At 37.5% G+C, this 26,981-nt stretch overlaps 2 non-coding genes across 2 annotated transcripts; both read left to right on the top strand.

Annotated features, from left to right (window-relative positions):
• The first annotated feature begins 5,837 nt into the window (after window positions 1-5,837).
• Window positions 5,838-5,910, top strand: TRNAF-GAA (transfer RNA phenylalanine (anticodon GAA)). Its single transcript has one exon. It is a non-coding gene; the product is annotated as a tRNA-Phe (tRNA).
• Window positions 5,911-6,230: 320 nt separating this feature from the next.
• TRNAV-AAC (transfer RNA valine (anticodon AAC)) lies at window positions 6,231-6,303 on the top strand. Its single transcript has one exon. It is a non-coding gene; the product is annotated as a tRNA-Val (tRNA).
• Window positions 6,304-26,981: the final 20,678 nt, after the last annotated feature.

Genomic DNA, 26,981 nt, shown 5'->3' with positions numbered 1-26,981 from the left:
AGTTCTTCTGTTGAATGTAAATTTCAACTATTTCAGAGCGCTCGCGTGGCGTGTATTGGCTCATGGTAAAAATCTGCTTGGACTGACGCTTCACACGCGGTATGTCATTAAGCGATGTGAAATCTCTGTCAAAAGTTATGGCGTTGCCAGATGGGTCCGTCGAATATGGACAACCCTGTACAGGGCGAGATGAAAAAACTTGTCCGACAGCTGTTAAAATTATTCTAATGGCAGCTCATTGTTTACGAGCGTTCAAAAGCATTTTGGTGAGAACTTTCCAGAAAAAAAGTTATTCGTGATGGAATTCAAGCGTCATAGTGTGATTTATTTATATTTGACTGGAAAAACACAACTGGCTATCGATAGAGCACTCCAGCATTTAAATATGTATAAATCATTTGTGTCTCGTACCACCGCTCGTTATCGTGATACTGGTAGCGTAGCCCGACCTCAAGGAAGTGGACGAAAGAAAACAGCAACATCAGCAGAAATGGTTCAGAAAGTAAAGAAGCGACTTAATCGAAACCCGCGCCGCAGTGACCGAAAAATGGCTCGTGAGCTGAACATATCGCAATATTCCATTCGGCAAATATTGAAAAATGAGCTCGGCGTAAAACCATTGAAATTTCAAAAAAGTGCAAGAATTTACACCGCAACTGAAGGAAAATAGACTCAAAAAAGGTAAAAAATTGCTTTGCTTGGCGGAAAGTGGTGAACTGCCGAATTTGGTTTTCTCCGATGAGAAAACATTCGTTGTCCAGCAGTTTGTAAACAAACAAAATGATCGTGTTTAATTGCGAAAGAGGTCAGCTGAAAATGTGCACCTTCGGTTGGCCACCAGAACGCAAGCGCCGGCCATGGTGATGGTGTGGACAGCCATAATAGCCGATGGTCGCTCTCTGCTCGTATTAATCGACCGTGGCATCCAAATAAATGTCGAATATTGTCACGAAAATATTCTGGAGGGTGTATGAATGCCTTGGGCACGCAAGCATTTTGCCGCAGACCTTGGACATTCCAACAGGACTCAGCACCATCGCACTCAGCACGCGCCACCCAAGAATGGTTATAAAATGAGGTTCCTCGCTTCATTTCTAGCTCACAATGGCCACTAAAATCTCCGGATACCAATCCATTGGACTATTGTGTCTGGAGTATTTTGGAAAGCATGGTTAGCACTAAAAAATATCAAAGTTTCGATCACCTCAAGCCAGCGCTTCGCCGGGAATGGGCCAAAAGGTCTTGTGTTGACAGAATTTTTGGGATGTGCCGAGTTGATCTTGTCCCGTATTTGAGCTTCAGAGTTATTCAAAGTTTTGACCCCTTTATGAGGGTGCTACGAGAAGGAGTGAGCCGATAAAATCCATAAAAGTAAAACCAGATCTCTGATTGAGAGTATATGTAGATATACCAACTTTGGATAGAATCGCTGACTTGTTTCGCAGGTTATTAGATATAAATATTGAAAATAGTGAACCTTATGGTGGAGTTACCAGAACGGGTAGGCCGATGTCTACCACCTTCATAACAGATCTTGTATTAGTAGAAATATTGGAATGTGTGAAATTTGTTGAGAATCGGATGCTTATTTCGCATTTTATGAGATTTATAATTATTAAAAATTTTGACCCTTTGTGGGGGAGGTAAATGATGTCAATTTTCGCACCACTCATAGCACTAATACAGATATTGGGATTTGTAAAATTAGATAATCCTTTCTTGTTCTATATTGCAAATTATTTAATACGAAAATTTTGATCTTTTGTAAGGGAGGTACCAGAAAGAAAGGATCGATGTTCCCATCTCCGAACTCGATTTAAGTTTGATATTAGTATGGGGCTAGTTTCGATTAAATTGGATACTTCCTTCTATAACTCTGCTCACCAGTCAGTCAGACAGACCGACGGACGAACGAACAGCCCAAGATCGAAATAGCTTTACAAAGAGCAAGAGTCAATAATCGTATTTGTAATGATTTTTTTTTTTTTGCTTTGTACCCTGAATTTTCCCTTTTAGTGGCCTTAAAATGAACTACTTCTAATATAATTATATCCTTTTTCGATTGGCATGCCCTTTAATTAATAATGTATTATTTTGGAATTTGGGTTATTGGTGGGTAGTACCCCAAATTCTCAATTTACATCCACCGACTCGGGTCACTGCAATAAATTGCAAATGCAATAAATTTCCATATAAATCGTTAAATACCTTTGTATATGTCTTTCTTTCTTAACCCGTCATGTTATGGTATCCACAATAAAACCTCTAACAAATCAACACTTTTTTTTATCAAATAAAAAAAGTAAAATCTACATGACCTCAAGGTTTTGTTGTGAACAAAATATACAGCACACGTAAAACACACACACCCACATACTTTGCATTGCATCCTTTTCATGTTTGTGTTGTTTTTTTTTTTTTTCAAAGGATTCAACATTATTTGCAAGGTATATGTTCACAGTTTCTCATTCCTTTTTTATTTATTTTTATATTTTTTTTTGTTAAATACAAATATTTACTTGAAGTACTGTCAGTGTACGAATGGGTGGGCGGTTGTGTGTGACATCCGTATTGTTTGTTAAACAATGCAAGAGAGAGACACATCGTCCTTATGTGGAATGCAATGAAAATTAAATTAAAATAATTTTCATGAAAACTTTACAAGGGCAAAAAACTACTGCCTTTCCCTTATATACGTATACATGTTCGTATATATGTGCGTGGTACATAGATGACAAATCTCCACACAAAACACGTTTGACAATATGTTAAAAACCTAAAAATTAAAAAATTAAAATTGAATTAAATGTTTAGGAATTGTTGAACAAATCATAGAGTGCTGTAAGTGTTAAAGGTCATGATATACAAATGTAACGATAAACGGAAATATTTGTGGAATGTATTTAAAAGGAAAATGCTAAAATTCAGATTAACAGAACATAAGAGATAGTAAATGGAAATTCGCGCCACACAAAATTTGTTAATTTTAAGTGGGATGTGTTCTCCCATTAAAACTTTAAAATTTAAAAACATGTCGAAAAATGTTCGTTGGAAAAAATTGAATTAAAATTAATCAAAATACCAAATGTATAACAATTCAGTTTATCAATATTGAAAATTTTCAACAGGGCAGGTGTTAATCCTTTGGAGGCCGGACTTGAAAAATCAATTTGAATTGAACTCTCGATGGGATGACAAGAGTGTTTTACCACAATATTGTAAAATTTTTTCACCAATAATGTCGAATAATGTTTAAGAGGTTACTTGTTTCTACTTCTTGCTATAGACTCTAGACGTCGGTCAATACATACATACACTGATAAATATTTTGAGGTGTTACTAACGAAATAATATACGAGTTTCGCAGTATTCTTATACCAAAGCCAGAGTCGAGTAGGGAATATTACAGGAGTCGAAATATGCTTTTGTTTTACGATTCATGTTTTAGACGCCCAGATTGTGTTATTTAACACTGGGTTATATATGGTATTTCAAAAAACAAAAAAAAAAAAAAAAAAAACACAGTAAGGAAAGATCAAAAGCCGACTATATGATACCCTATGCGTATTAAGAAGAGTTCCCGTAACAGAAAAGTTTATATTAGGAATTAATGTGAAGTAAATCATACCAACAAAGGTTCATAGTTGATATGATCTACTTTGAATGAATGCGTATCATGGCTTTAGAGTGGTCACAATTTGGGAACTATATCCAACTCTGAATCGATTTTCAAGTAATTTGACGGAGACCTTTGTACCTCTTGTGTCAAAAAACATTGCTGCATAGTGTATTATATAACTTCGATAAGAATTAAAGGGTGATATAAAAAACTGCAACAAAGTCAAACGCCATAAGTTTTACATTTTGTTTTTTAAATTTTATAGAATGCAAGCAAAAAATGTCGGAAATAGCATCAAATTTTAGAATAAGTTTAGATTTGTTCGAATTGGTCACCATTGGCACGAATTATGGTCTTTAAACGGCCAATGAAACCGTCACACTCTGCCCGAATGTTGCTTTGCGGTATTTTGGCCCATTCCCGGCGAAGCACTTACTTGAGGTGATCGACACTTTTTTTATTTTTTAGTGCCAACCTTGCTTTCCAAAATATTCCAGACACAATAGTCCAACGGATTGGTATCCGGAGATTTTGGTGGCCATTGTACGCTGGAAATGAAGCTAGGAACCTGATTTTGTAACCACTCTTGGGTGTCGCGTGCTGAGTGCGATGGTGCTGAGTCCTGTTGAAATGTCTAAGGGCTGTTTGTGTGCCCAAGGCCTTAATACACCCTCCAGCATATTTTCGCGATAAATTCGGCATTTATTCTGATGCCACGGTCGATTAACATGAGCGTAAAGCGACCATCGGCTGTAATGGCGGCCCACACCATCACCATGGCTGGCGCTTGAGTTCTGGTGGCCAACCGAAGGTGCTCATTTTCAGCTGACCTCTTTGGCAAGTCAACACGATAATTTTGGTTGTTTACAAACTGCTGAACAAAGAATGTTTTCTCATCGGAGAAAACCAAATGCGGCAGTTCACAACTTTCGGCCAAGCGAAGCAACACTTTAGCTCTTTTGAGTCTATTTTCTTTCTGTAGCGGTGTAAGTTCTTCCATTTTTTACCCCGAGCTCATTTTTCAATATTTGCGAATGGAATATGGCGACATGTTCTGCTTACGAGCCATTTTTCGGTCACTGGTACGTGGGTTTCGATTAAGTCGCTTCTTTACTGTTCCAACCATTTCTGCTGATGTGGCTCTTTTCTTCCGTCCACTTCCTTAACGTCGGGCTACGCTACCAGTATGACGATAACGAGCGATGGTACGAGACACAAAAGATTTATTCACATTTAAATGCTGGAGAGCTCTAACGATAGCCACTTGTGGTTTTTTAGTCAAATATAAAGAAATCACATTATCACGCTTGAATCACAATCACGAATAATTTTTTTCTGAAAAATTCTCACCAAAATCCTTTTGTACGCTTGTAAACATGTCACTGGAGTAATTTTAACAGCTGTCGGACGAGTGGCTTACATATGACAGCAGTCTAAAGTTGGTTGCAGTTTTTTCATCTCACCCTGTATATGTTTCATCCGATTTGGTCTTTAAGTCCCTCATATTCATAATATGCATTCGACAACAATGATATTTGTTACCAGCTATCTTATAGAGCTCGAGAATACCTTTGTCAGATTTTATCGAGATCGGCTCAGATTTGGATGTAGCTCCCATATATCCCTAATCCGATTTCAGATTTATTATGCAAATAACGGCTAATATCAGCCCAAATGGAGCGAATTTCGGGACGTAGGTTTCTAGTTGGTAGAACTCCGCCCCGATATATATTTTTTTAATATAATCCTTCTCGAAGTGATATCAGGCACTCTATAGCATTGTTATTTGGCATAAAAGATTAAAATGTCTCCGTCAAATTTAGTGAAAATCGATTAAGAATTGGTTATGCCTCCCATATATAAGTTCCCCTGAGACCAAATTATAACTGCTCTAAACCCAAATGTTGATAGGTGGTATGATCTACTTCAAATAAATGCTTTTGTTACGGGAGATCTACTAAGTAGGAATAGTGGTGTAGGGTATCATATAATCGGTGCCACCCGACTTTTGACTTTTAATTACTGGTTTAATTAAAAATTGTTGATAATTATGATGAAATTGCTAAACTTTCTCATATTTGTTAAAAGAGAAGAATACTTAGTACAACCAAGACGTCATTCGTTTACGCAAACTTTTAGATATAAACCTTAATTTAATAATCTAAAGCCTTTAAAAAACGCTTATTGATTTAACAAATTTCAAAAGGAACCCCCATAAGCCGAAATAGCTCAGTTGGGAGAGCGTTAGACTGAAGATCTAAAGGTCCCCGGTTCAATCCCGGGTTTCGGCATAACCATCCTAATCGAAACTTTTTGTAACCGGCGTTTGTTTGTTTGCTTTTGTTTTCACTTTTAAAAAGGCATGGCATGGCATTGCTCCTTTTTTGATTTGTTGTTGTTTTGTTTTTCATTTCGAACTTTCACTTGTCTGGCGCATGTTCATGGCGTATAACTTGTGTGTTTGGATGTGTGGTTGCCCTGTTGTCGACTGTGTGTCTGCAGTGGCTGTGCTATATTTAGGTTCATGTGAAAAGTAATGGCAAAGCTTTTGTATAGTGTGTAGGGAAGCTTTTGTGCTTACTGTTAGTTGCTTTGGTTGCTATGACTATATGTTTCCGTGGTGTAGTGGTTATCACATCCGCCTAACACGCGGAAGGCCCCCGGTTCGATCCCGGGCGGAAACAATTAATTTTTTTTTTATATTTTATATTATCTTTTTATTTTGATATTTAATTTTTAATTTATTTTTAAATTGGAGATACATTTTTAGTTTATTTTTTTTAACTAAGATTATTTGTTTATATTTTATTGTAGTTTATATTATTATTTGTTTAATTTTAACTTAATTTTATTTTAAAATGTTTTTTTTAAGGATTTTGATTTTTTTAGCTGATTCGTTTTTGAGTTTTATTCTCTAAAAAATTATTATCTGCAAAGTTAATTATTGTACATAATTTTTATTATTATTCTTCTAATATTATTGATAAAATAAGAATTGCTTTATATTATTTCGTTCGTAAGCAAAAGTAAAAAAAACTAAATAAAAAAGACTTAAGATCTCAAAATTGAAAATCAGGTAGAAAAGGCGATTTTGGTATTTAGATTTGGATTTTGCAAAACAAAAAGTCGAGGTTATTCAAAATTCCCAAGTAGGTACGGTTATGTCTGCCGAAAACAATGCAATTATTTTACGATAGTCTTGACCATCGTCGTGTTGAAGAATTTAATTTAAATGTCGCACTCATATGGCAAAAGCTGTAAAATTTTCCAATTGACCTTCAAATCACCCATAATTTAAAATATCTCAATTTTGACCGCAAATCTGCCGATATATCTAGATGAAGTTTTTGTCAAAACTTTTTTTTAAAAGGTGAAATTTCTTTTCGTTAGATCCCTTTCTCTATAAAACTATTGTCTCTTGATGGCATGTGATCGTAGATCACAACTCTGGCATATGGTCCCAGATCCTAACTCTTACTTCAATATTAATCCGTATTAGCTGATCAAACACCACCATCTTCTAATAATCAAAATGGTAACTTTTAAAGCTAATTTTAAAAGTTCCTTGAGTATTTCTTTTATCAAAGCAGTGAGGGGCCTCTACAGAGTGAACTTTTTAAATTCGCACAAAAAAGGTACAAAAATGTAATAAAAATTGAGTAATAAACGGAATGAGCTAGAATTCTGAAATTTGGAATGAGAGTCACTAAGGGAATGCAGGATAGATACACCAAAGAGGTTTTGGAAAGTCGAACTTTAAGTTTTCGAAAAGTTCCGAAATTATACGAAACTTTTAAAATGGTACTATTTGGTATTTTGTGAACGGATGGAGCTAAAACTTGAAATTTGGTATGAGAATCAAAGTTGAAAAGTAAGTTTGATATGTGAAGGTAGTTTTGGAAATGTGTGCTAAGAACTGTACTAAATAGTACTAAATTTGGTTAAGGGTGAACACATGAAGCTGGAATTTTGAAATTTTGATGTGGGGTCCCTGTTGGTGGTTTGTGATAAAGAGGTGGTTTTGGAAGTGTGTCCTGTAAGTGTACGAAAAGTACTAAATAGTATTATATTTCCTACAAATTGGTATTGCTTGCAATCTAAAAATTGGTATTAGGGTCGCTGTTCCTGGACATATGGAGGTGGTTTCGGAAATGTGTACTATAATTGTACGAAAAGTACTAAATTTGATATTAGATGATGGGATAGGGCTGGAATCCTTGAATTTGATATTGAGGTCTCTGTTGGTATCTGGAGTTGATTTTGGAAATGTGTGCTATAATTGTATGAAAAGTACTAAATGGTACTAAATTTTGTATAGTGTGAAAGTATAGGGCTGGAATCCTCAAATTTGATATTAAGCTGTCTGTTGGTATCTAAAATCGAGATATGGGGATTGTTTTGAAAAAGTGTACCATAATTGTACGAAAAGTTCTAAATTGTACGAAAAGTACTAAATAAATGCTCAAAAAAATTTAAAAAAATACATATGTTATTAAAAGTGAGGAACTTCCCCTCTGGTAGCCCTATAAATGTTCAGAATTGGATATCTCACAGAGAGCGAAGAGAGTATCCGATTTTGCTCAAACTTGACATATCGTTTCATTTTCATAATCCTTAGGCTAGATGGGAAATTGGAAAATTCGTGTACCTCTCACATATATGGAGAACATTTCAAATTGTAATACCTCTTATAAAAGTTAAATAAGAGTATAATTTTCTTCAAAATTAGCATATCTCAATATTTCTGACAACTCTTGACCTGGTAAAAGTTTTGAATAAACATGAGGCGACTATTTCTACCAACACAAAATCTGATGTGATATTGGAAACCACTAATTCTACCAATTTCCCCACAAAATATTGATTAATATTAACTCTAACAAAATTCAAAATATTACAAAGATTTGTTCAAACATGGTTCATCTCAATATATTCCGACTAAAGGCCTAGTGTGAATATGGGACTTATCGGAACACTCTTTCTAATACCTCTCTCACAAAGCGTTAAACCTTTGAGCAAAAAAAAACATGGAAAATATGGCCCTCCATTCCTCGAAACTCTCCCCAAAAGGTCAGAAATGTTCGCACGAATATATGTGGCTCCGCAAACAAAAGTCAGTATGCCGCAAACAGTAAACAAATTAGCAAAATCCGCCCAACTCACTTTCGGCAAATCTGCTGGGTACGACAACTCTTTAAAGAAAATGTCGAAATAGTTTAAAGTTTTTGTATTACCCCATATAATTGATCGGCACGACTTCATTCATTTTGAATATTTTTCGACAAAGTTTGCTATAATTCTACGAAGATATAATTGGATCTGTTGTTTTAAAGGATTTGAGCACATTTTCCCCTGGAATAATATTATATTTGGGGTTCTCATTAAGAACATCAATATTTGCCGATATTAGGCATTTCGAAAAGATTGACCCTTTTTTCCCTGTGATATGAGGGGTTATCATGCGTAAAATAGATCACTATCTGTTCATGTTTTGGTATAGCCCTCCTATAACTCTTCTTATGGTTCATTCTGACATATTTTCCAATGTTTTTAATTCCTTATGGTTGAGGATATCAAAAGCTTCAAATTTCATGCCCATTTTACCTGTTATAATTAAAAGACTTTCTGGTGGTCGATTTTATTGGTTAATTCACTTTCACCAACAAGACCTAATAAATAACCTACTTCAGATAAGTTAATTATTATCGTTAATTATACATACTCCTTCTGTAATAAATTAAGAAAAATTATAATTTATATAAATATTCATAAATACTTTAATGAACAAACAGTGGAAATTCAAAAATCTCAATCACAGATCATTTACAAAATGCACCGTTATCTGGACATATATATACATTATGACCAACATTTGGTCAACATTTACATTAAAGGCCGATTGGCCACCATTTGTAGGAAAGACCATGACACAAACGCACCAGTTTATGACAGTTTATAATGGATTTAATATGCATTCGATTGCTTTTGTTGAAGTGTCTTTTTTTCGAAAACAAAATCCAGCAGCATTAATTAATGAGACTTTTTCTCGCTCTCTTTCTCTCTCTCTCGACATGAAACAAAAGCACCCGGAAAACTGGCCATAAATTAACAAGTTTGGTGTAGTAAATGACAGCGGAATGTGTAGATCAGAAGAAAATTAAGATAAACTTAATTAACACGCTGGCATAATGGAAATTGAATTACATATGCTAACGATACACACACACATTCTCGCTCACGGTGGCACGCGGTGGCATGAGTGAAAAACATCACATGTCAAAAACACTCGCCAGGGAGTCGCTATATTTAATGAATTAGTTATAGGTTATTGAAGATATGCTTGGGATTTTATGATGTTTGGTGTGAGGAAATTATGAAATAAAAATAATCGAAGAAGTTGTCAATAAATAAATATGGTATAGGCAGTAAAAATGTTAGAAGAGTATAAATCTTAGTCGGAGTCGACTTCTAGATTTGTTTTCATACTAATGAAGGAGGTTCGATATAATTTTTGAATTTAAGAATGCTCAGCCCCCGAAAAAAATCCCAATTAATTGCTATCAGAGATAATCGATAGTTGTGTACTTGTCTTCTAAACATATGTATATAAGAACTGCGAGTATAGTCTAACTATAGAACGCCTTCAAAATTTATTATATCCATGGAATACCTGTGAACTCAAATAAATTTTGTTTCAGAGACACATACGCCTCACAAAAAAAAAAAAAAAAAATAAATAAAAAAAATAATAATAATAATAAATAAATAACTAATAAATAAATGATTAAAAAATTAAATAAAAACAGGTTTCAAAGTACCACTCGGTTTTGCCGACAGATGCCCCCAGCCTAAGTCACTTTTTATACCCTCCAACATATAGCGTATGGAGGTTATATTAAGTTCATCAATCCGTTTGTAACTCATCGAAAACATAATTTTAGACCCAACAAAGTATATGTACTCTTGATCAGAGTCCCCGTTCGCCCGTCCGTCTGCTGTAATAACACTAGAGTCAAAATGAATTAAGATGGGAAGCTAAAATTTTGCACAGGCATGTCAAGTTCGAAGATGGGCTATATCGGTCCATCGGTCGGTTTTCTCGGGTGAGAAAAATTCGTTGTCCAGCAGTTTGTAAACAAACAAAATGATCGTGTTTACATGCCAAGGAGGCTAGCTGAAAATGTGCACCTTCGGTTGGACACCAGAACTCAAGCACCGGCCATGTTGATGGTGTGCACCGCCATAACAGCCCATGGTCGCTATCCTCTCGTATTAATCGAACGTGGCATCGGAATAAATGTCGAATATTATGGCGAAAATATTCTGTAGGGTGTATTATAGCCTTGGGCACGCAAACATGTTGGCCGCAGACCTTGGACATCCATCGCTCTTAGCACGCGCCACCCAAGAATTGTTACAAAATGAGGTTCCTCGCTTCATTTCCAGCCCATAATGGCCACCAAAATCTCCGGATACCAATCCGTTGGACTATTGTGTCGCCTGGAATGGGCAAAAATACCGCAGAGCAAAATTCGGGCAGCATGTGACGGTTTCATTGGCCGTTTGAAGGCCATAATTCGTGCCAAAGGTGGCCAATTCGAACAAATCTAAACTTATACTAAAATTTGATGCTATTTACCACATTTTTTGCTTTCAGTCGATGAAATTAAAAAAAATGTAAAAATTGTGGCGCTTGACTTAGTTGCAGTTTTTTTATCTTACCCTGTATTCCCTCGGTAGCCTGAGGCTGAGCGTAAAAATATACAGCTAATAGAATGTAGTACCCATTACAAATGTTAAATTCCAAATTTGAAACAAGTCCGGTTAATAATGGCGATAAAATTGTCAAAATACCGAATATAAGAAGGTACAGGAACCTATACGAAGACTTCGACCTGCGTGAGCAATTTTCTGCCATAGGATGCAGTACCCATTTGGAAGTTCAAATTCCAAATTTGAAGTATTTACGGTTAAAATTGTAACAAAAATCATTAAAATATAGAATATCTTGAGCTACAGCTATATGGGAATACAACAAAATTCAGACCCATATTGACAGTTCCATGGAAGGATGTTTCTTATAGAATGGGAACACATATTGCCAATTTACTGCGAATTCAGACTAAAGCTGTGACTATAACAATCAAAACACCTTAAATCTGGCGGTACAGTTAATACGGTAATACTAAAACGTGGACCTACTTGAACAATCAAAAGTGGATTTTTAAAGAATATTTTTCAAGAACTAACAAAACGTGGATTTTTGAAAGAATATATATATTTTTTAAAAACTAGCTAAACATGGATTTTTTAAAGACTAATTAAACGTGGATTTTTTAAAGAATAATTTTTCAAACACTAATTAACGTGGATTTTTTAAGTATAATTTTTCAAAGACTAATTAAACGAGGATTTTTTAAAGAATAATTTTCAAAGACTAATTAAACGAGGATTTTTTAAAGAATAATTTTTCAAAGACTAATTAAATGAGGATTTTTAAAGAATAATTTTAAGGACCAATCAAACGTGGATTTTTTAAAGAATAATTTTTTAAGGACCAATCAATCGTGGATTTTTTAAAGAATAATTTTTCAAAGACTAATTAAACGAGGATTTTTTAAGGAATAATTTTTAAGGGCCAATCAAACGTGAATTTTTTAAAGAATAATTTTTCAAAGACTAATTAAACGTGGATTTTTTAAGAATAATTTTTCAAAGAGTAATTAAACGTGGATTTTTTAAGAATAATTTTTCAAAGACTTATTAAACGAGGATTTTTTAAAGAATAATTTTTCAAAGACTAATTAAAGAAGGATTTTTAAAAAATAATTTTTTAAGGGCCAATCAAACGTGGATTTTTTAAAGAATAATTTTTCAAGGACCAACTAAACGGGGATTTTTTTAAAAAGATTTTTTTCAAGAACCAACTAAACGGGGATTTTTTTAAAAAGATTTTTTCAAGGACCAACTAAGCGGGGATTTTTTTAAAAAGATTTTTTCAAGGACCAACTAAACGGGGATTTTTTTAAAAATATTTTTTCAAGGACCAATCAAACGTGAATTTTTAAAAATATTTTTTCAAGGACCAATTAAACGTGAATTTTTTAAAGAATATTTTTCAAGGCATTACAAACGGAATGATACGGAATGATAATATACCCTCCATACTATAATTCAGGGTATAAAAAAACTACCTCTGCAGTCAGAGTTCCTAGCATTAGGTTTCGTAAATATTTTTTTAGCTTCCCTTAGCATTTATGGCCATTGTACATTTCTTTCAGCTTAAAAATATGTAGATTAAAAATGTAAATGAAATCGAAAACAACATTTCCAATCAAATAACAGCTCCAGATTTTGACAAGACAATTTTGTTCATTCAAATCTCACGGCCATTGAGTGGACCACACAATGAAATCTATTCTCCCTCTCATTTAAAATCCCCTCCACTTCTGCTTTACAACAAAAACAAAAATTAACGGCAGCTATCAACCTCTGAACTTTACAACACGTACCTTCATAAAGAACAACATGACAAACAATCACGGTGATAACGTGATTAAAATTTTAAATAAATAACAAATCGATTTGACATCCGAGATTTTCAAACAGAAATGCATTTTACAACAAAACGAGAAGTAAAAGAAAAATTCACATAATCCAATAATAAAAAACTGAAATAAAAACTTGTTTGTTTTAAAAATAAACAACAACAACAATCTGATACCTTACATGTCAGCCGAGTAGAAGAAAACCAAAAAAAAAATTGAGGGAAATTCATAAACTCATCCAACGCCACAAAGGCAAACATAAAACGATGAAACGCTTCATTCACACCACATAAAACAAAAACAACTACACTGTTGGAATCAGAAAAACTCGGGAAAATTTATGAAGAAAAAAACTTGAGAGAAAATAAAAAAAATCAAAAACAATAAAATAAATCTCAAAAAACAGAACAGAACACAACGGACCAGAACATATGTAAACTGAAGACCTAAACCGAAATTATGTCGACGATGATCAAAGGAAGAAGATAGCCATCGTTTGAAATAAAAAGAAAATGTGTTAGGATTTTTGTTGAATAATGATTTTTATAACCGGGAGAGCAGTGTGTAAGAGGGGTGTTATAAAAAATGGAACATGGTGTTAGAAATTTTTTTTTTTTAAAATTGAAATATTGGTAACAAATTCATAGCCTTTTTTTACTGACATTTAAAATTAAATTCATTTTTTAGACATCGTGAAATGTTTATACGCTACACCACACTGTGGTCAGGGTATTATGTCTTTCTGCATTTGTTTGTAACGTAGAGAAGGATACGAGTTAGACCCATAGTTCCTTTTGATGATCCGTCCGTCTGTACGTCCGTTCGTCTGTCCATGTATTTTTGCAAAAAAGTATATAAGTATAGTATGGGAAAATTTGCACAAATCATTTGTTTGGCATAAGGACGAACCCTATTGAAATTGGAGATTATCGGTCAACATTTAGATATAGCTCCCATATATATCTTCGTCCGATTTGCCTTTTATTGTGCACCAAATGTGAAATATTAGTCGAAATTGGATGAAATTTGGCCATATACGACCAAATTGGATCTAGAAATAAGTATGACGAATTTGGTGGAAATTGGTTCAGATATAGCTGTAGCTCCATTATACATCCGATTTATTATTTTTGTCGTCCATAGCTATAATATGCACTCCACAACAATGATATTCGGTGAAATATATCAATACAGCTCAGTAATGTTTTTGCCAAATTTTATCGACATTGGGTCAGATTTGGATATAACTCCTATATATGTCTTCTTCCGATTTCATGTTCATTGTGCTTATAAATGGAATATCGCCTCAAATAGAATCGATTTTCAATGGGCGTAATATTGTTAATTTAGTTTTAGATTACATAAAAGTTTCGCACAGCTGCCTTTGAAAGCAACTACAATGCACTGAAGATTTTTCGGTTTTTATACCCTCAGCCACATGGCTACATATTTGATACTACCAAAACATGTCTCATCGAAATAACGGTTTCCCAGCCAGACTGACTTAGACCCTAAGTCTCTTTGGACCAAATCCGTTTCAGGATATTTGTGGTTAATACGATAACTCTGGAAGGGAGTATCCCATTTGGCTCAAGCTTGGTACTCTGTAAAATTATTGTCAATCTTAGATCGAGTTCGGAGATGGGCAATATCGATCCACTCCTCCTGGTACCTCCCCCAAAAAAGTGTAAATTTTTCAAAAAAAAAAAAAAAATATTTTTGAACCAATTTTGCAAATCCTAATAGATCTAGTATTCAGATGGAATATATCGGTCCACTCTTTCTGGTACCTCCCCCAAAACAGGGTCAAAATTTTCAATATCCATTAAGCTTATAAAACGCGGAATTAACACCCAATTCCATTCAGACTTGGCACATCTCAATATTTCTATCAGTGCAAAATATTTTATAAAGATGGTAAAGATCGAACCATTTCTTCTTGTACCTCCCCTACAGAGGGGGTGGTTTTAATAACCAAAATGATTATAAAATCCGAAATAAGCATTCATTTTTCTTTATATTACACACATCCCGTTATTTCTGCTTATACAAGATCTGCTGTGAAGATATATCGACCCACTCCTTCTAGTACCTCCCCCACATAGGTCGAAATTATAAATATATATTTCTCTGCACAGAAAGAGAAAGAATAATCCGATTTCGCTCTTACTTTGCAAATCCTAATATTTGTATTAGTGCTAAGTCAGGTCAATATCGATTGACTCCGTCAAGTACTTCCCACACACAGGGTCAACATTTTGAATATCCATGAAGCTCATAAAACGCGAAATTAATACCCGATTTCATTCAGACATGGTACATCTCGATATTCCCATCAGCACAAAATTTGTTATAAAGATTCTTCTGCTGCCTCCCCCACATAGGGTTCAAGATTTTGAAACGCTCAAAGAAAGCAAAATAAGCATCCAACTCCCTTCGAATTTCACACATACAAACGTTTTTGTTAACCCAAAATCTTTTGTAAAAAGATATATATCTGCGAAGAGTCACAATTTTCAATACTTTTATCGGTCATAACTTGCGAAATAAGAGAGTGATTCTTTACAATTTGCTATATCTAAATATTTATCTCAACCAGAAACCTGATTTGAAAATAGAACTTATGATTTCGCATAAAATTTGATATAAATGTACGATTTTCTTCCAATTTTGTCAATACCAATATTTTTATCTGCATTAGAGGAAGTATGAAAAAAATTAGGTGGGTTTTTCTAGTACCCCACTCACATTTTAATATTTTTCAAAAATGATCACAGATGTCATATAAAGTGAAGGAAGTAGTCTATATAGTCATAACCTGGCAAGACGGAAGATTTATATCATATTTATTTAGGCCCAATATGAAATAGGCAATATTGGCTTATTCCTTCGGAACCTTTCGGAAGAGGTTTGAATTATCATAACAAAAGTCAAAATATATTAAAATAATCGAACGCTGCCTGAGGGTACACATCTGTCGGCAAAATCGACTGATATTTGTAGCATGTTTTTTGTTTTTAATTTTTCTATAACACTCTTAGGAAATATATTCTAAAACTTACCTTTTCAGTGCAACGGATAAAAATCTGAAATTAAATTAAAACAAATAATGTTTATATCTCAATTACATAATTTAATTGGAAGAAATCCTTCAAAAAGGTAGAGCATAAAATTTGGAAATGGCTTACTTTTTATTATGGCATCCATACACGGGTAAATCTCATTTTGAATATTTTTATGCCCTCCACGGTATGGAGGATATATTAAGTTTGACATTCCGTTTATAACACCTCGAAATATAAATATGAGACCACATATGATTAGCATAAAATTCTATGTCGATTTAGCGATGTCAGTCCGTCTGTGGAAATCGCTATAGCTTCCGCACGAAATAAATAAAGTAAGGTTGATGAAATTCCACTCCGATGTGGTATGTAGGATTTTTTGTATTAAAATTCCATATAGGGTCATATTTTGTTAGCCGCCATATAATTGTACCGACATATTTAAGGTTTTTTATGGGATGTTTTAGTCACAATTTTAACCCGAATTTGCTATAAATTGGCATCATATATTCCCATTATGTTAGAAACATCCTTGCATAGAACTGTCAATATATAGGTTTTGGTATAGTCCCCATATAACTGTACCTCCATATATTCGGCATTTGGATGATTTGTCACACTTTTCACGGGAAATATTTCTAATTAGGAATTTGAAGATCCAAATGGGTACTACATCCAATTGCTCAAACCGGTCCACGTGTCTGTATAGCCCAAAATATAACTCCACCTCCTTATATTCAGTATTTTGTGTTTCGTACTGAGTATCAAAAACTGCATAAGCAGGACCACGACTCCTTAAAGGCTCCAACTTGATGGAACTCCTTAAATTCGGTATTTTCTGATTCAGCAGTTTTTCAATGTTTTTTTTTTCTGGCAATAGATCAGCAGATGAATTGGCAAGACATGGATTCGGGTATCAAAAACTGCATATGCAGGACCGCGCCTTCGTATAGGCTCCAATATGACGGAACTGTCTATATCCCGTATTTTCTGGTTCAGCAGTATTTTTCAATGGTTTTTTTTTTTTGGTTCCAGCCTGTAACCTATCTGGCAATAGATCAGCAGATGAATTGGCAAGACATAGATTCGGGTCAATTGAACGAAGATGAAATTTTGAAATTTTGTATTGTATTAAGAGGTGGCTTTGAAAACGAAAAGTACTAAATAGTACTATTTTTGGAACAATTTTGTATTCGGTGAAGATATAGTGCTTGCAAATCTGAAATATGGTATTAAGTCGCTGTTCATGTGTACCCAGGACATATGGAGGAGTTTTGGGAAATATGTACTATAATTATACAAAAACTACTAAATATGATATTGGGTGAAGGAATAGGATTGGAATCCAGAAATTTGATATTGAGGTCTCGTTTGGTATGAAGCGTAAATTTAATATACCCTCCATACTATGTTGGAGAGTATAATAAAACTCTTGGTCTTCTATGGAAAAATGTGACTTTTATTATATGTAAAAGTCTTCTAATGGGGCCTTCTTTTTTCAGAAGACCTCAAAGGTGCCTCTTTTTTTTTTTTTTGTTGAAAAATATATATTTTTGGGACTTCAATTTAAAGAAGGCATTAAAGTATCTTCTGTGAACATGAAGCTTCTAAGGGGTAACGATCTAAAGAAGATCCCAAACTGCCTTTTTTAAATAAAATTGATGGTATTTAATTTATAGAAAATCTGAACTATCTATAGAGCACCTTAAAGGTCTTCTATCAATCAGAAAAAGGTCTTCCAAGCCAATTTTCATAAAAAACTTCAACTGTGTGCTAAGCTAAGAGCATTCAGCCAATTCACGCAATTTATGTTGCCTAAACATCCTTACCACACACATCTTAAATGTCCTCCATGAATTAAATGTCAAACTTAAGAACAAATTAAAAATGTTTTAATTATTATTTTAGCTATAACTGAAAATAGCCACCCCTCATTATTATTCTCCACAAAATCGTCCATTATTTTGCATTAAAAACCAGCTGTTGATGCATAATTTAGGATTTCATTCATTCATGTACTCGCTGTTGGCTTCAAGAAGTAGAAGTATCATAAAATGAAAAGAAATCATAAATTTGAATTTTCGGAATATTTATGACAATCCCAGTGAAAAGAGTTGAACTCCAGAATCCATTTGTGCATCCCATCATCCAGTCAGACGTTCGTTCATTCGTGGCCCCAAAAATAGAAGCAAACGTTCCGCTCTTTGTCTGTGATCTGGCTGTTAGCAGTAGTAGTTGATGGCCATTAGTTGAGCATATAATGAGTGCAATGTGTTAATACCACCCCCATCCCCACCTCCATCGCAACATCTTTTATGGATCGTTTATGGGGCCGGCGTTTTTTTTCGTTTTTTTTTTGTTTTTTAATGCCTGTCTACAAAATTCTGTCCAAAACAAAAGCGACCTAGCTGGCGAAAAAACGCATAATTTTCGTTTCAAGTGTAAATGCATTCCGTTTACGAGCATTTAATTAAAGCCAACATAATTATGCTGTAATTTATGTTGTTGCCGTTGGCGTTGTTTAAAGGTTCGTCTTGTTCTGAATTGAGTGTAAGGAAATGGAGGGGGAGGAAGTGAGAACACAACATTTAATGTAGTTTGACTTTGTAGGTCCCCGGTATAACCACCAAATTGAAAAATTGATTTAAAATCAGATTGGATATTCATTGAATATTGACAAGGTGACTGACATGTGTCCGCTACATCGACAGCGACAAGTCCACCTTAAAATTTTAGATTCGTTCCAACAGTTCATGTTAGGCCTTTTAATTATTAAATTAGCACAATTTGTTCAGTTTAACAAATGTTTTAAATCAAAACATCATACATCGTTCTACTTTCAAATATTTACAGGGTGAGAAGAAAAAACTGCAACCTAATTCAGACTGCTGTCATTTCTAGGCCAATCATCCGATAGCTGTTAAAATTATTTAAGTGACAGCTCATAATATTGTTTACAAGCGTACAAAAGCATTTTGGTGAGACTTTTCCAGAAAAAAAGTTATTCGTGATGGAATTCAAGCGTGATTTCTTTATATTTGGCTGGAAAACCACAAGTGGCTATCGTTAGAGCACTCCAGCATTTAAATGTAAATAAATCTTTTGTCTCTCGTACCATAGCTCGATATCGTGATACTGGTAGCGTAGCCCGATGTTAAGGAAGTGGAGGGAAGAAAACAGCAACATCAGCAGAAATGGTTCGAAAAATGACTCGTGAGCTGAACATATCGCAATATTCCATTCGGCAATATTGAAAAATGAGCACGGGGTAAAGCCATTGAAATTTCAAAAAGTGCAAGGACTTACACCGCAATAGAAAGAAAATAGACTAAATAGAGCTAAAGAGTTGCTTCACTTGGCCGAAAGTGGTGAGGAACATTCGTTGTCCAGCAGTTTGTAAACAAACAAAATGATCTTATTTACTTGCCAAAGAGGTCAGCTGAAAATGTGCACCTTCGGTTGGCCACCAGCGCCGGCCATTGGAATGGTGTGGGCCGTCTTAACAGCCGATGGTCGCTCTCCGCTCGTATTAGTCGGCCGTGGCATCAGAATAAATGCCAATTATTATCGCGAAAATAATCTGGAGAGTAGCTGCAGACCGTGGACAGTCCAACAGGACTCAGCGCCATCGCACTCAGCACGTGCCACACAAGAATGGCAACAAAATGAGGTTCCTCGCTTCATTTCCAGCGCACAATGCCACCAAAATCTCAGGATACCAATCCGCTGGACTATTGTGTCTGGAATATTTTGGAACGCAAGGTTGGCACTAAAAAATACCAAAGTGTCGATCACCTCAAGCAAGCGCTTCGCCGGGAAAGGGGCCAAATACCGCAGAGCAACATTTGGGCATCGTTGTGACGGTTTCATTGGCCGTTTGAAGGCCATAATTCGTGCCAAAGGTGACCAATTCGAACAAATCTAAACTTATTCTAATATTTGATGCTTTTTCCGAAATTTTTTTTGCTTTTATTCAATAAAATTTAAAACAAGTAAAAAAGCTGTAAGTTCGGCCGGACGAACTTTGAATGCCGTCCACCATTTGGAACGAATTTGGCAATTCTCAAAAACAATAAAATCCATTAAAATTTTTGTTAAAATCTTAAATATACCGAATGTAGCTTTTATTATTTATACGACAACATGGACCTTCCTAGGTAACATTTGTCATAAGCCATTACTATATTCCAATGCGAAAACTTAAAAAAAAATCGGTAGTAATGTAAAATCATTAAAATGCCAAATATCGGGAGGTACAATTATATGGGGGCAATACGAAGACGTGGACCCGCACAGACAATTTTCTGTCTTAGGCTGCAGTATCCATTACGAACATCAATACCAACTTTGAAACAATTCCGGTGGATAATGTCGCTAAAATTATCAAAAGACAGAATTTCGAGACATGGGGCTATACGATGACGCGAACCTGCACAGACAATCTCTGTCATAGGCTGTAGTATCCAAAATGAAGTTTAAATACAAAATTTACGAAATAATTCCGGTAAATAATGTCGCTAAAATCATGAAAATTGAGAATATCGGGATGGTACCGCTATATTGGAGCTATACGAAAACGTGGACCGACATGGCCCACTTACGAACTTAAACTACCTACGGGTAAACTATGCATGTATGCAAAATTTTGGCCTTCTATCTCAATTCGTTCGAAAGATAGCGGGATTACAACAGACAGACAGAGGCACACACAGACAGGCGGACATCGCTAGATCGTCTTAGAAATTAGGCTGATCTAGAATATATATACTTTGTAGGGTCTATTATGAATATTTAGATGAGCTACAACGGAATGACAAAGTGTGACGGTTTCATTGGCCGTTTGAAGGCCATAATTCGTGCCTAAGGTGACCAATTCGAACAAATCTAAACTTATTCAAAATTTGATGCTATTCCGACATTTTTTGCTTTAATTGAATAAAATTAAAAATATATATAAAAATTATGCTGTTTGACTTTGTTGCGTGTTTTATATTTCACCCTGTATATTTCTTGGCATTTTTTCGACATTTGGATTTTTTTAAATCCAGGTTCAAAAAATCCTTAATATTGCTATAACTCCCGTACCGTTTCACATAACTTCACTTCAAATGGTATCTATATTTTCCGCATCGGTTTTGTAGATCCGGGTCTAAAACGTGACTTGGGCTCGGACTTTCGAGTCAATATCCGGGGATCCGTGCCATCCACCAAGAATCGTATGATTACTTATCATGAGTTCCCATATAAACGTATATTTGTTACGGGTATTTTAATCAAAATGTTAACTTTGAAAATAAGTCCAAAATGTTATTGAAGATTTTGGAAATCTTGGTGGTAATATAATTCTCGACTTTTAGTTTCCTTATTTTAACAATATTATTGCATTAACAGATTTCTTATGACACATTGTATATTTCTCAATTTTTTTGGGATAAGTTACCAACCCCTTTCTTATATTCATATCAATTCAAATGTAATTGCAACATCATGACATTGTCAAATTGCAAAATCGAATATTAAAGTATTTACAGCTCTCCACTTCAGTTGTGCTTTTCATTCCCCCAAAAGAGACAAATTTATTTGGACAAGTGTCAAAGTGGTGCAGCAGTCGATTCAAACAGAAAATGTATTAAAAAGTGCATGTATGTGGCAACAGACACACTTCATCCAACCATTAATTGAATGGATTAGATGTGTTAAAGGCAAAATGGTCGGAGATCGCATTGTATGGCATTCATGTGGATGGTGTCTCAACATTTAAGAGATTGTGCCACCAAAAACAAAACAACAAAAATTAAAAACAACAACCATTCAATTGCGGATAAGTACAACAACCTCTTGAAGTAATGAACTCCGAACATAGAGTCATGAAACACATTAACCATGTAATGTTGCTGCTGCCATTTTGTTGTTGTTATTGTTGCGGCCAAACAGTACTAGGAGAAATTTCATGTTGTGATGAGACATTTGCTTTTGGGTGAACACCAAAAGGGCTCTGTCATGTGGTGTACTGAAGTGTTAGAAAGTCATTAAACCATGTGTTGCCTAATGATATTCTTCTGTTATTTCGACGTCTCAAATTAAATCATAAAGAAAATGCCGAACAGTTAAGTGTCGCATGACACAGTTTATGGTGGCTCGGTTGGGGTGGGTCATCTGAAGTGTGTGATGGCCAACATGGATTAAGAGGTATTCGAGGTATTCTAATTTTAAATTCAAGGATTTCAATGTAATTCTGCAAAAGGATAATGATCATTTTCTCCTTTTTTTTTACTAGAAATGAAATTAGTTTAGAGACCTCCCATACAATAAGTTTTTCAACAGATTTCACTCACCGATGATGTGTAGAGAAAGTTTTTTTCTGAGAAGAATGAGATCCAAATAACAAGTAAGAGAAAGAAGGGCCTTTTAGATGAGCTCGGGAGGGAGCTGATGTGTGTCTCTATAGAAGAGAGAAAGGAATACTTTTAAGAGTAGATTTACGACCCGCTTATTGGGAGCCTTTATAGACCTCCTAAGAGTATTAATAGACTGTCCGAAATCACTTAACATTGTTCGACTGCCTTGATAGCTGTGCAGAAAAAATGTTCACCAAGAAAGACGAGTTTAATTTATTTGCGGTAGAGGTATAATATGGCTATTGGATCAGGGAGTCTCAATAGATGATCTGATGGGCCAGGGGGTCTCTTTAAACTAGTTGAGAGTCAGGGAGGACGAGTTGAAGATCTGGGAGTCGAGCTAAATGTCAAGGGGTTTTCATAGATCAGCTGAAGGTCAGGGAGCCTCCACAGGCTTGCTGAAGGCCGGGGAGTCTCAAATGTGACTTGAGAGCCAGGGAGTCTCCAGAGACGAACTGAAGGTCAGGGAGTCTTAATAGATGAGCTAAAGATCAAGGAGTCTCTACAGGAGATCTGAAGGGCCAAAGAGTCTCTACAGACGAGCTCAAGTGACAGGTAGTCCTGGGAGTCTGTATAACAAGCAGAAGGGCCAGCGAGTCTCCATGGGCGAGCTGATGGCCAGGGTGCCTCTATATGAGGGTGGAAGACCAGGAAGTATCCATAGACGAGCTGAAGGTTAGGTTAGGAAGTCTCCATAGGTGAGCTGAAGAGCTAGGCAGAGTCTCCATAGGCGAGTTGTAGACCAGGGCGTTACCAGTGACATGTTGAGGGTTAGGAAGTCTCTATACGCAAGCTGAAGGTTAGGGAGTCTCCACAGTCTCATAGGCGAGCTGATGGGCCAGAGAGTCTTTAGAGAAGAGCTGGTTGGCCAGAGAGTCTTCATAGACGAGCTGGTTGGCCAGAGAGTCTTTATAGACGAGCTGGTGGCCAGAGGATCTTTATAGACGAGGGGCAGAGTAAGGGTGGGCCAGAGTCTTTATAGACGAGCTGGTGGGCCAGAGAGTCTTATAGCACGGAGTGGGGGCCAGAGAGTCTTTATAGACGGCATGGTGGGCCATGAGAGTCTTTATAGACGAGCTGGTGGGCCAGAGAGTCTTCGTAGACCGAGCTGGTGGGCCAGAGAGTCTTCATAGCGAGCTATGGGCCAGAGAGTCTTATAGACGAGCTGGTGGGCCAGAGAGTCTTTATAGACGAGCTGGTGGGCCCAGAGAGTCTTTATAGACGAGCTGGTGGGCCAGAGAGTCTTTATAGACGAGCTGGTGGGCCAGAGAGTCTTTATAGACGAGTGGTGGGCCAGAGAGTCTTATAGACGAGCTGGTGGGCCAGAGAGTCTTATAGACGAGCTGGTGGGCCAGAGCGTCTTTATAGACGAGCTGGTGGGCCAGAGAGTCTTATAGACGAGCTGGTGGGCCAAGAGAGTCTTATGACGAGCTGTGGCCAGAGAGAGTCCTTCTATAGATGAGCTGGTGGGCCAGCAGAGTCTTTATAGATGAGCTGGTGGGCCAGAGAGTCTTTATAGACGAGCTGGTGGGCCAGAGAGTCTTTATAGACAAGCTGGTGGGCCAGAGAGCTTTATAGACGAGCTGGTGGGCCAGAGAGCCTTTATAGACGAGCTGGTGGGCCAGGGAGTCTTTATAGACAAGCTGGTGGGCCAGGGAGTCTTTATAGACAAGCTGGTGGGCCAGGGAGTCTTTATAGACAAGCTGGTGGGCCAGAGAACCTTTATAGGCGAGCTGGTGGACCAGAGAATCTTTATAGACGAGCTGGTGGGCCAGAGAGTCTTTATAGACGAGCTGGTGGGCCAGAGAGCTTTATAGACGAGCTGGTGGGCCAGAAAGTATTTATAGACGAGCTGGTGGGCCAAAGAGTCTTATAGACGAGCTGGTGGGCCAGAAAGTCTTTATAGACGAGCTGGTGGCCAAGAGTCTTTATAGACGAGCTGATGGGCCATGAGACTGGTGGGCCAGAGAGTCTTTATAGACGAGCTGGTGGGCCAGAGAGTCTTTATAGACGAGCTGGTGGGCCAGAGAGTCTTTATAGACGAGCTGGTGGGCCAGAGAGTCTTTATAGACGAGCTGGTGGGCCAGAGAGTCTTTATAGACGAGCTGGTGGGCCAGAGAGTCTTTATAGACGAGCTGGTGGGCCAGAGAGTCTTTATAGACGAGCTGGTGGGCCAGAGAGTCTTTATAGACGAGCTGGTGGGCCAGAGAGTCTTTATAGACGAGCTGGTGGGCCAGAGAGTCTTTATAGACGAGCTGGTGGGCCAGAGAGTCTTTATAGACGAGCTGGTGGGCCAGAGAGTCTTTATAGACGAGCTGGTGGGCCAGAGAGTCTTTATAGACGAGCTGGTGGGCCAGAGAGTCTTTATAGACGAGCTGGTGGGCCAGAGAGTCTTTATAGACGAGCTGGTGGGCCAGAGAGTCTTTATAGACGAGCTGGTGGGCCAGAGAGTCTTTATAGACGAGCTGGTGGGCCAGAGAGTCTTTATAGACGAGCTGGTGGGCCAGAGAGTCTTTATAGACGAGCTGGTGGGCCAGAGAGTCTTTATAGACGAGCTGGTGGGCCAGAGAGTCTTTATAGACGAGCTGGTGGGCCAGAGAGTCTTTATAGACGAGCTGGTGGGCCAGAGAGTCTTTATAGACGAGCTGGTGGGCCAGAGAGTCTTTATAGACGAGCTGGTGGGCCAGAGAGTCTTTATAGACGAGCTGGTGGGCCAGAGAGTCTTTATAGACGAGCTGGTGGGCCAGAGAGTCTTTATAGACGAGCTGGTGGGCCAGAGAGTCTTTATAGACGAGCTGGTGGGCCAGAGAGTCTTTATAGACGAGCTGGTGGGCCAGAGAGTCTTTATAGACGAGCTGGTGGGCCAGAGAGTCTTTATAGACGAGCTGGTGGGCCAGAGAGTCTTTATGGACGAGCTGGTGGGCCAGAGAGTCTTTATAGACGAGCTGGTGGGCCAGAGAGTCTTTATAGACGAGCTGGTGGGCCAGAGAGTCTTTATAGACGAGCTGGTGGGCCAGAGAGTCTTTATAGACGAGCTGGTGGGCCAGAGAGTCTTTATAGACGAGCTGGTGGGCCAGAGGGTCTTTATAGACGAGCTGGTGGGCCAGAGAGTCTTTATAGACGAGCTGGTGGGCCAGAGAGTCTTTAAAGACTGGCTGGTGGGCCAGAGAGTCTTTAAAGACTGGCTGATGGGCCAGAGAGTCTTTAAAGACTGGCTGGTGGGCCAGAGAGTCTTTAAAGACTGGCTGGTGGGCCAGAGAGTCTTTAAAGACTGGCTGGTGGGCCAGAGAGTCTTTAAAGACTGGCTGGTGGGCCAGAGAGTCTTTAAAGACTGGCTGGTGGGCCAGAGAGTTTTTAAAGACTGGCTGGTGGGCCAGAGAGTCTTTAAAGACTGGCTGGTGGGCCAGAGAGTCTTTAAAGACTGGCTGGTGGGCCAGAGTGTCTTTAAAGACTGGCTGGTGGGCCAGAGAGTCTTTAAAGTACTGGCTGGTGGGCCAGTGAGTCTTTAAAGACTGGTGGTGGCAGTGAGTCTTTAAAGACTGGCGGTGGGCCAGTGAGTCTTTAAAGGATGGCTGGTGGGCCAGTGAGTCCTTATAGAAGAGCTAGGGGCCAGAGAGTCTTTAAAGACTGGATGGTGGGCAGAGGAGTCTTTATAGTGATCTGGTGGCCCAGTGAGTCTCTATATATATCTGTGGGCCCAGTGAGTCTCTATAGATGATCTGGGGCCCAGTGAGTCTATATAGACGAGCTGAAGGGCCAGGGAATCTCTACAGTCGAGCCGATGGGCCAGGGAATCTCTATAGACGAGCCGAAGGGCCAGGCAGTCTCTATAGATGAGCTGGTGGGTCATGGGATCTCTTTTTTAACGAGCTTGTGGGCTGGGAGTCTCTATCCACGAGCTGAAAGGTCAGGGTTTCTCCATAGACGAGCTGATGATCAGAGAATCTCTATGGACAAGAGATGGGCTATGGAGTCTCTATAGACAAGCTGAGGGCCATGAAGTCTCTATATCCGAGCTGATGGGCCTTGGAGTCTCTATAGACTCTAGGCCAGGGGATCTCCATAGACGAGCTGATGCGGCAGGGAGTCTCCATAGCCTCCCCAGACGAGGTGAAGTTCACCGAGTCGCCATAGGACGATCTGAAGATCACCGAGTCTACATAGTCGGGCTGAAGATCACTGAGTCTAGACTAAACGGGCTGAATGTCAGGGCGTATCAATAGATGTTCTTTGAGTTAGAGAGCCAAATTTTTCTTAAGCTCGGCACTTCCTTGCAGTCGTCTATAGAAACTGCCTTACGCTCTTCTATATGAACTCACTTGGTCCCTTCTAGGGGGACTCCCTGTATCCC

Source organism: Musca domestica, unplaced genomic scaffold, assembly GCF_030504385.1.
Source record: "Musca domestica strain aabys unplaced genomic scaffold, Musca_domestica.polishedcontigs.V.1.1 39, whole genome shotgun sequence".
Taxonomy (NCBI): domain Eukaryota; kingdom Metazoa; phylum Arthropoda; class Insecta; order Diptera; family Muscidae; genus Musca; species Musca domestica.
The sequence above is the reverse complement of the archived record's forward strand: the minus strand, read 5'-3'. Positions and strand labels throughout refer to the sequence as shown.